The 8891-nt window shown below is 31.3% G+C and overlaps 1 long non-coding RNA gene across 7 annotated transcripts; it reads right to left on the bottom strand.

Moving 5' to 3' along the window:
- Window positions 1–6089: 6089 nt before the first annotated feature.
- LOC139872680 (uncharacterized) lies at window positions 6090–8286 on the bottom strand. 7 transcript variants are annotated; one of them, XR_011767129.1, is made up of 5 exons: window positions 7838–8286; window positions 7682–7770; window positions 6677–7564; window positions 6530–6590; window positions 6090–6338 (listed from the first exon to the last, which is right to left on the bottom strand). It is a non-coding gene; the product is annotated as an uncharacterized lncRNA (long non-coding RNA). The 7 variants fall into 7 exon arrangements; XR_011767131.1 differs by having other exon boundaries at window positions 7682–7934; window positions 8106–8286; XR_011767128.1 differs by having other exon boundaries at window positions 6090–6441; window positions 6530–6605; window positions 7682–8286.
- Between the last annotated feature and the right edge of the window lie 605 nt (window positions 8287–8891).

The following is an 8891-nucleotide window of genomic DNA, read 5'->3' as shown; positions in this document are numbered from 1 at the left end:
TATTAAAACACTACATGTATATATATTTTAACTGAGTCATTAAGCCATCGTTAGTCGTTACATGTAAATGTTGTTTTGAAACCTTTAAGTTAACGATCTTGTTAAATGTTGTTAACCCATTGTTTATTATATCTAATGAGATATTAAATTATTACATTATCATGATATTATGATGTATTAATATATCTTAATATGATATATATACATTTAAATGTTGTTACAACGATAATCGTTACATGTATGTTTCTATTTCGAAATCCTTAAGTTAGTAGTCTTGTTTTTACATATGTAGTTCATTGTTAATATACTTATTGAGATACATACTTATCATAATATCATGTTAACTATATATATATATATATATATATATATATATATATATATATATATATATATATATATATATATATATGTCATCATATAGTTTTTATAAGTTTTAACGTTCGTGAATCGCCGGTCAACTTGGGTGGTCAATTGTCTATATGAAACTTATGTCAATTAATCAAGTCTTAACAAGTTTGATTGCTTAACATGTTGGAAACACTTAATCATATAAATATCAATTTCATTTAATATAAATAAACATGGAAAAGTTCGGGTCACTACAATATATGAGCATGTTGGCCAAGTTTCATGTCAATCGGGGGTGCGTAGCATAGCTAGAATTAAAAGAAAACGGACATTTTTAGGCAGTCTGCCTCAGATGCGCCGCATCCAAGGCAGATGCGCCGCATCCAAGGTAGATGCGCCGCATCTGTGTCTGGTTCAGCAATTCTGGGGCAGTTTAACACTTAGACGAATCCAACTTCAAACAACCATAACTTATGAACCGTAAACATTCAAAACACGTATCTTATATCGTTGGAAAGGTATTTTGACGAGGAATACAACTAAACACATTTCATCAAACAAAAACATCATTTACAAAAACAAAAACCTCGTCGAATGATCGTTAAACGTTCAAAATTAAAGTTTCAAGTTCATAATATGCATTCCTTGACTCGGGAATCCAATCTACACATACGATATGCCGCTTCGAAGGTAATTAAACCTACAATACAATTAAACACTTACTAATAAAATTTCAGAGTGTTCAATGCATCAAAAGTTCATTTCAAAGTTTATCAAACCCTAATCAAAATCATGAATTCAATCATTTTGTAAATGAAGCTTTTCTAAATCAACCTACACATCAAAATGAAGCTAATGATGCTAGTAACACATTTAATACATGAACTTTAACATTAAAACAACATTTAATCATCCAAAATTCAAGATTAAGCACACCCATTTCAAGTTCATGCTAGTTTATGCAAAACAATAAGATCGAGCAAATAATTCATATATTCATGCTAGACACGAGCCATAGACACTAACTAACACCATTTCAAGTCAAAAACACGAATTAGAGAAATCTAGAGTTTTAGAAATGTTACCCAAACGAGATGAAATTGGTACCAAAATGTAGAGGATGATGAGATGATCACGAATATGTAATTTGTTTTGATGTTTGCTTGCTTGAATTGATTTAGATGATGATTCTTTGAAGATGTTAAAAATGGGTTCTTGAGCTAGAGAGGAAAAAGAAGGAGGGAGGTGAAAGTATGAATGAATGGATGATATGGGGTTGACTTGTTGACCTAGTCAACTAGTTTGGCCCCTTGGCAACTTCGGTCCCTCGAGTTTGAAAGCGGGTGCGTGAATTAACCGAACGAATATTTTAAAAACGCTAGAGTAACCGGTAGATGTTATAACCAAATAACGGAAATATTTAGAACGTTAGTCAACGAAAGGTACGAATTTAGATAACGGAAGATATTATCAAAAAAAAAAAAACGGGCGTTAAAATAATTTAACGGAAAAATACGGGATGTTACAACTAACATTATTAAATCATGACAAACAATCAAGCAATTACTCACACATCATGGCAACAAGCATTTCTAATATTAATAAATTACAAACATCGATCAAGAATATTATAATAAATTAATAAAAGAAAAGATAGATATTACCGAATAATGTTGGTAGAATAACACTTGTATTTCTTCATAATATCCATAGCGTTACAATGCTTGAAAGCTTCTTCTACTAACTACATACTAATCTCATATTGATTACTAGAGAACGACAATAAAGAGATAATTATTTTCCTAATCTCTATACTTTTCTCTCTCTAGAATCTAGAGAGAGAACTAATCTCCTACTGATCAGTAGAGAGCGACAAAAGAGATGTTTTAGAGAGAGAAGTGAAGAAGGCGTGAGTTGAAATGGTGGGATGTGCTACCTATTTATAGGAAAGCATGATGGCAAAGTTATAAATAAATGGGCTGAAAACCCGTGGCAGGTAGGACGACAGGTAAGACGGCAGGCAGGACGGTAGGTAAGATGGCTGGCAGGCCGTATGGCAAGCTGTATAGCCAGGCCGTTTGCAAGGGCAAGCCATTTTCTTGGGCCGTTTGCATGACAGGCCGTTTGTGATGTGGCAGGCCGTATGGCAAGCCGTTTGGCTTGGATCGTCTTGCTCGTTCACGGGATTGTAACTTGGTTTCCAGAGTCGTAACTTATCTTTTACCGTTTTCGTTCTAGAATCTTCGTTTTAGCTCTTATTTACTTGATTCTTTTTGCATCGTCTTCATAATTACTAAATCTACAAAATCAACCGACAAAGTGATTATTTTGTCGACAAAGTTTGGAACTTTATCATTTTTGAGCCTTAATATTGAGGTAAAAATGTGACTTTTTAGCCGATATCAGTTCGCGAGCTGATTTTAAATGGAGTGATATCCGTAAGTTTTGTTAGATCACAACAAAATTTGGCATATCACATAACGAAAGCATTAGCCCGAGACTTAGTGCACAAGTCAGCTATTGAAGTGGGATTGAAGTCCGTATAGATCTTCCAAAGTGAGACGCCCAATTCCCTTCTAGTACAACGCTAGGAGCTGAATTCAATGAGGTAAGCTTACTTTCTGATGATTGAAACGCATAAAATATTTTGATCCCAAAGTATGTGTTTAGACCTGCACGTTTTTTGAAAAATTGCATGTGAAGGTGCAAGATGTAAAAGAACTACTTATTTGAGCATGAAGTTTTTCCGCTTCAAGGAGCTTTAGACTTAGCTGCCGATATGTTCACTGAAGGATTGGGATACATGGCTTATAATAGTATCAAGTTTATCTTAGGGATATGTAAGAAACTGATGTTTATAATATTTTATAGTTTTCAAATGAAGTGAAGGGTTCAATTCTTCACGAACACCCTTATTTTCGAATTCTTGTAAATATTATACTAAGTGGAAATTCAATTCTTCACGAACATTTCCATTTATGCATTAGTTTGTTCTGTTAGTTTGATTATTTTAGTAAATCAAGGATTACACTAAATTGGGGGGGAAGGGGGGGGGGGATTTGTTGTGATTTTAGTGTCATCCAACATTTATTTTAGTTAATTGGGATTTACTTGAATGCAAGAGTTAGCTTGTTATACTTACCAACGGGTTCGGAGAGTGTGGAGTACACGCCCGTAAGAGTTGGCTACTAACTGTCGCATAAGGGGTCCAAGGGGCAGCGTCAAGAGTTAAACCAAAAGGTATGACAGTTTTTCCCGCCCAATTTGAAAAGTTACATCCTTTAAAATATAACTGCCCAACGTTTCAGTTTTCTTATTTTTGGTTTCTGGCATATTGCATTCATTTATAACAACAGAATACACACAAACTTTCTAAGATATTGATTAGTGATTTCATTGCCAAAAACACTAATGGCGTTCTTGTCTTATCCCTGTAAAGATTTCGTTATACCAAGGCAATCGTTGGGTCAAAATACTTTATAGAGAAAGTGATTACACGATTCAAGAATCAATCATGACAGTCAAATTCATATTCAATTTCTAACATATAATTCATACGATAACTAATTTCTACAAGAAAATATGTCCTCTCTATTTGATTGTATCCGGAATATTGGAGTAATTATCTAAGAGTGAATATAGGCATTTCCAATTGTTGAGTCTAACTTTATGATATATATATATATATATATATATATATATATATATATATATATATATATATATATATATATATATATATATATATAAACTAAAAATTTTTTATGAATTGTGGTTGAAAGTTATTTTAGAATGTTTGTATCTATATATTATATCTATATTATATTATATATATTATTATTAAATTAGTTACAAATTAAAAAAGCCAAAGGCTTAAAATGTACTCCGTATATATATATATATATATATATATATATATATATATATATATATATATATATATATATATATATATATATATATATATATATATCAAAAATACAGAGAGAAAATATCTCAAGTTTTTATTTGCTACACATAATTCACGGAGCAACAAAAACATTTGGATAAAATGAATAAAATTGATATATTTTTATTTTATAACATATATCAGTTACTATTTTTTGATATTGGAAATATGAAACATGATACAATACGGAGTACTACATTTGGATAGAAGATTAGCTTTTGTTAAAAAATGGTACATTTTTTGAACTCATATGCGTGTGATTGGGATTGATACAAAATTATATTGATTTGGGCTGTTCCAATTGATAATTTTTGTATATATAGTTTTAAAATTATTTAATTGGTTAATATGAATGTAAATTTTGTCTCAAACGATTTTTAACATGATTTGCCGATGCAAAATTAAATTTTTAGACTTTAATAATTGTTAGGCAATTTTTAAAATTTGTCAACACCACAGGCTCCTAAACTTAAAATAATAACTGTGTAAAACTTAATTAATTTTGTAAGATTATTTTGCCCACTCGTGCAACGCACGGGCTCCAACGTTTTATTTACTTTCGTTATTTACATATTGAATGATATAATATGTTACAGTATTTGCACGACTTTTACACACCCGTGATATATAATATAATATTATGTATAATCATTGCAATAACATGAGTACATGTAGATGATGTAAAATATATATATATTCTATATTTAAATCATCTTTAATATAAACTTATTAAACAAAATACACCAAAATTTTTGAACGGGTTTATTTTTCTGTTCGCCGCGAGTTAGGTTCCACAGCCATCACCATTCAACTCAAAATAATTTTACGAACTAAACATAATGAATTGTATTCGACATGGAGCTTCGATGCATTACCAGCGGAGCATTTCTTTTTAGAATAAATATGGAAGTAATTTGAATTAACAGTTTAAGTCCTTAAAATATTTACGAACATACAAATATAACTATTATAATATTAATTATACAAGACGACTCCCCCGAGTACCCTTATATTGCTGAAATGACTAACAACCTTTTTAAAATTAAACTCGCGGGTTATATTTTTATTCAAAAAATAATTGTACATAATAATTGTAAAATATATTAACCATGTTCAACGCACGGGCTCTAAAACCAACACTACGGGCTCTTACACTCATATGAATAATTAAAACGATATTAATTGTGAGACAAAAAATTGTAGACATTAAGTTACTAACATAGCTTTTAAAATTTGTCAATAACACGGAATCTTAAACTTAAAATAATTTTTAAAAAACACAACAAGGCATTAAATAATTATTATACTTTTTCTATTTTTTTAATATCGCTATTTAAATACCAATATAAAATGCAAATTACATGTTTTTGCACAGTTTTTTACACACCCGTGCAACGCACGGGCTCAAAAACCTAGTATATATATATATATATATATATATATATATATATACATACTAGGTGGACTTATGCCGTGCATATGCACGGCCCAGATTGCTATTTAAGACGTACTATGTATCAACCAAGACTACATAGACCAAACATTACTAACAATCCATAACCTAAAGTACAATATATATTCCAGGAAAAACAGCCTGCAAATGTATATAACTTGCTAAATACTTTGCATATAAAATTACTACTGCTTCAACCAAATCTCAACTGGTGGTTGCTGCACTCTAAATTTGAGCTACAAGTCCTGAGGACCAGGTACGGTTTTATTTATTAAAAAAAAAAAAAAAAAAAGTTGCATAGTAATCAAAGAATCTTTTAGAAATACAGTGGGTTCATGCTACTGTAAAATTCAAACATGTAATTTAAGGAATGTACATCCCTTTTCTTCTTTAACAATTCATAATTTTCACTCGTACATACATAAATAAAGCTGAATGGAAACATTGAGTATATATGTACTAAGTTAAAGTGTCCATAAAACCTTGTAAACCTTATTAAGTGAAACTTCAAGGTGAGTCGCATCATGAATTGCCAATGACATTGTTAACTTTGCATAAGCTAGCCCCATGAATGATGATCACTTTCTGCATCACACTCAAGGAATGAAAGTCTATATATTATATAAGATCTTATGATAAGTCATCATAGTGAAGAAAAGACTTGATTCATTCCAAGGTGATCGGATTCCTAAGTGGCAGCAGATGGTGGGTATTAACCAATCAAACAGTCAAAACTAATTTGATGAAATAATGAAATCTTTATGCGAAGTTAATACCTAAAAATAGTAAGAGCTTCACACCAATTGCGTTCCAGTTTTTGGTAACAAGCTGCAGCAGCTATTGGAATCCCACCTTAGTGTTCAAATCACACAGTTTAAAAAAACTTTGAAATGAAATAATTAAAATTTTATAGTAGGTTTTACCAAAAGAGTAAACCACAGGTCAAGTGCATCATCATCAGTTCACCGCAAAACAATTGCGCCAGAAGTTTCATATCAGCCTGTAAGATAATTGTTATAGCGTGTTAGATAAGAGTACGTACGTGAATAACCTGAACATGATAGCTGGTGTGTCAACGTGTCGTCAATAAACTGCATCACAAGGAAGAAAAAAAAAAGACGAATTGGTAGAGTTGTTCTACTGCTAAATTTTAAGTTATAAATTTATTAGAAAAATATTAACCTTGTATGTATCAAACCAATACATGACTCTAAGTACTGATAAGATTGGGTTGTGAAGGACAACAGGCCTTAAACTTGATACACATGATGCTAAATCTAGAAGGTCAATATAGATTTGATGGTTCTTGTAGATGCCTAATTTAATAGCTAGTAGTAAGCCACTCGGACGATTTGGACAAAAAGAATGCAACTTGTGCAAAAAGTCAACCTCTAAAACGATCTTTTGACCCATTTGTTAGTTTCTTTTAAGCAACATTGTATTGTTCCCATAAACAATAGATGTAAACATAATCATCCATTAGTATATTGGTCGAAACACCCACCCTTCATTTGAGGCTATTGAAATTATTTATACTTGGTATTAACTCACTCATATTCAAAACGGAGTATATATTTCATAACCTGATGCTGCTAAATATCTATTGGATCGTAGAAGTATATCATCATCAGCCAAAGCAAATTAAAAGTATAACTGTTCAGAAAATAATAAATAAAGTAACTCATCAGGAGTTGTCCACTTATTTCAATGACTACCAAGATGGGTTTGTTTTGGGGGACCCTTAACCGAGGATGAGGCAGCATGTCCACTAAACTCGACATCAAACCAGTATGCTAACCCATGGAAAAAAGCTGAGATCAACAAGAATCAGAAATTAGTTGACAAATGATTAATTATTAAAATTGTGGCTTCAATTATTTCATTGTAACGATGGATCATATGAAGCTCTTCATAAAGAGAAATTTTACCTCCCATCATAGTTTGAATTTAAAAAGTTGTTGGAATAGATTCTAATTCTTGAAGTGTTATTGTATAGCAATCCACATGTTTGACTTGCCTGTTAATAGGATTAGATGGTACAAGTATAAAAGATGAGTGATGTAACAGTTTTTCAGAAATCTTACCCAAATACCACTCCGATATTATGATTCAATGGTTATGATCCAAATCACTGCAACTGAAAACAAAATTCCAGGTTCAACTCAAAAGTACGCCTTGCAACTGAAAAGAAATCAAATATAAGATCTGAAATTAGAGATTTGAGCAGTAGTCAGGATTCAATTAAAGTAGCTCTGTCACATAAATATGGCATTAAACACAATATTGTTAATTGTTTATTCATCTTGTTAGTTCATAAAAAGCTTTCATAAACAATGAGTTGCATAAAAAAACCCTAAAAGTCGATTGAAGGGGTCGCTGCATCCCACCACCGCTGCAAGTGGATATCGAAGGAGTGAGCAATTAAGAAATTAGATCTCTTTTGCTGTAGCGATGTGTATCAACAATTCTTTGGCAAACAATACGTGTCATGATGTAAGGTTGATACGGGTGAAGCGCGGAAGCAGCTGCTGGCGATTGCTACAAAGTAGGAGGTGGCAGTTCCTAAAATAAGAAGCTGGAGGTGTCAATTGCTAAGGTAAAATGTTCCATGGAGAAGAGTAAAGCTGGTCACCATTCACCAATAATCTTGGCACATGTGTTGATCAGTAAATTACCCCTGTTGCAATCGTAAAAAAGAAAAAAAAAACATGAACCACAAAAGGACAAATCTTGAACAGTAAACAAATACCCTGTAGGTAGGTATATATATATATATACTCCCTCCGTCCCAAAATAATTGTCCTGTTGGACTTTTCAAAGTCAATTGATTAAGTTTTGACTTTAAACATTTGTTGGTTTTACTATAGAATATTTGATGAAATTTATATGAATAAATTGATTTTTGAATGTGTTTTCATTTGGTATAACTTTCATTCAATATTATATAACACAAAAAAGATTTTTGAAGTCAAAGTTGAAGAAAAAAAACTCAAAAAGTCAAAACAGGACAATTATTTTGGGACGGAGAGAGTATATATATATATATATATATATATATATATATATGGTGGAGATAAAAATTGAATGAAAAAATTACTTCAATTTTATACTTAATATAATAACAAATAACTGTTAATA

Source organism: Rutidosis leptorrhynchoides, chromosome 10, assembly GCF_046630445.1.
Source record: "Rutidosis leptorrhynchoides isolate AG116_Rl617_1_P2 chromosome 10, CSIRO_AGI_Rlap_v1, whole genome shotgun sequence".
Lineage (NCBI taxonomy): Eukaryota > Viridiplantae > Streptophyta > Magnoliopsida > Asterales > Asteraceae > Rutidosis > Rutidosis leptorrhynchoides.
Note: the sequence above shows the minus strand (reverse complement) of the source record. Positions and strands in the feature narration are given on the sequence as shown.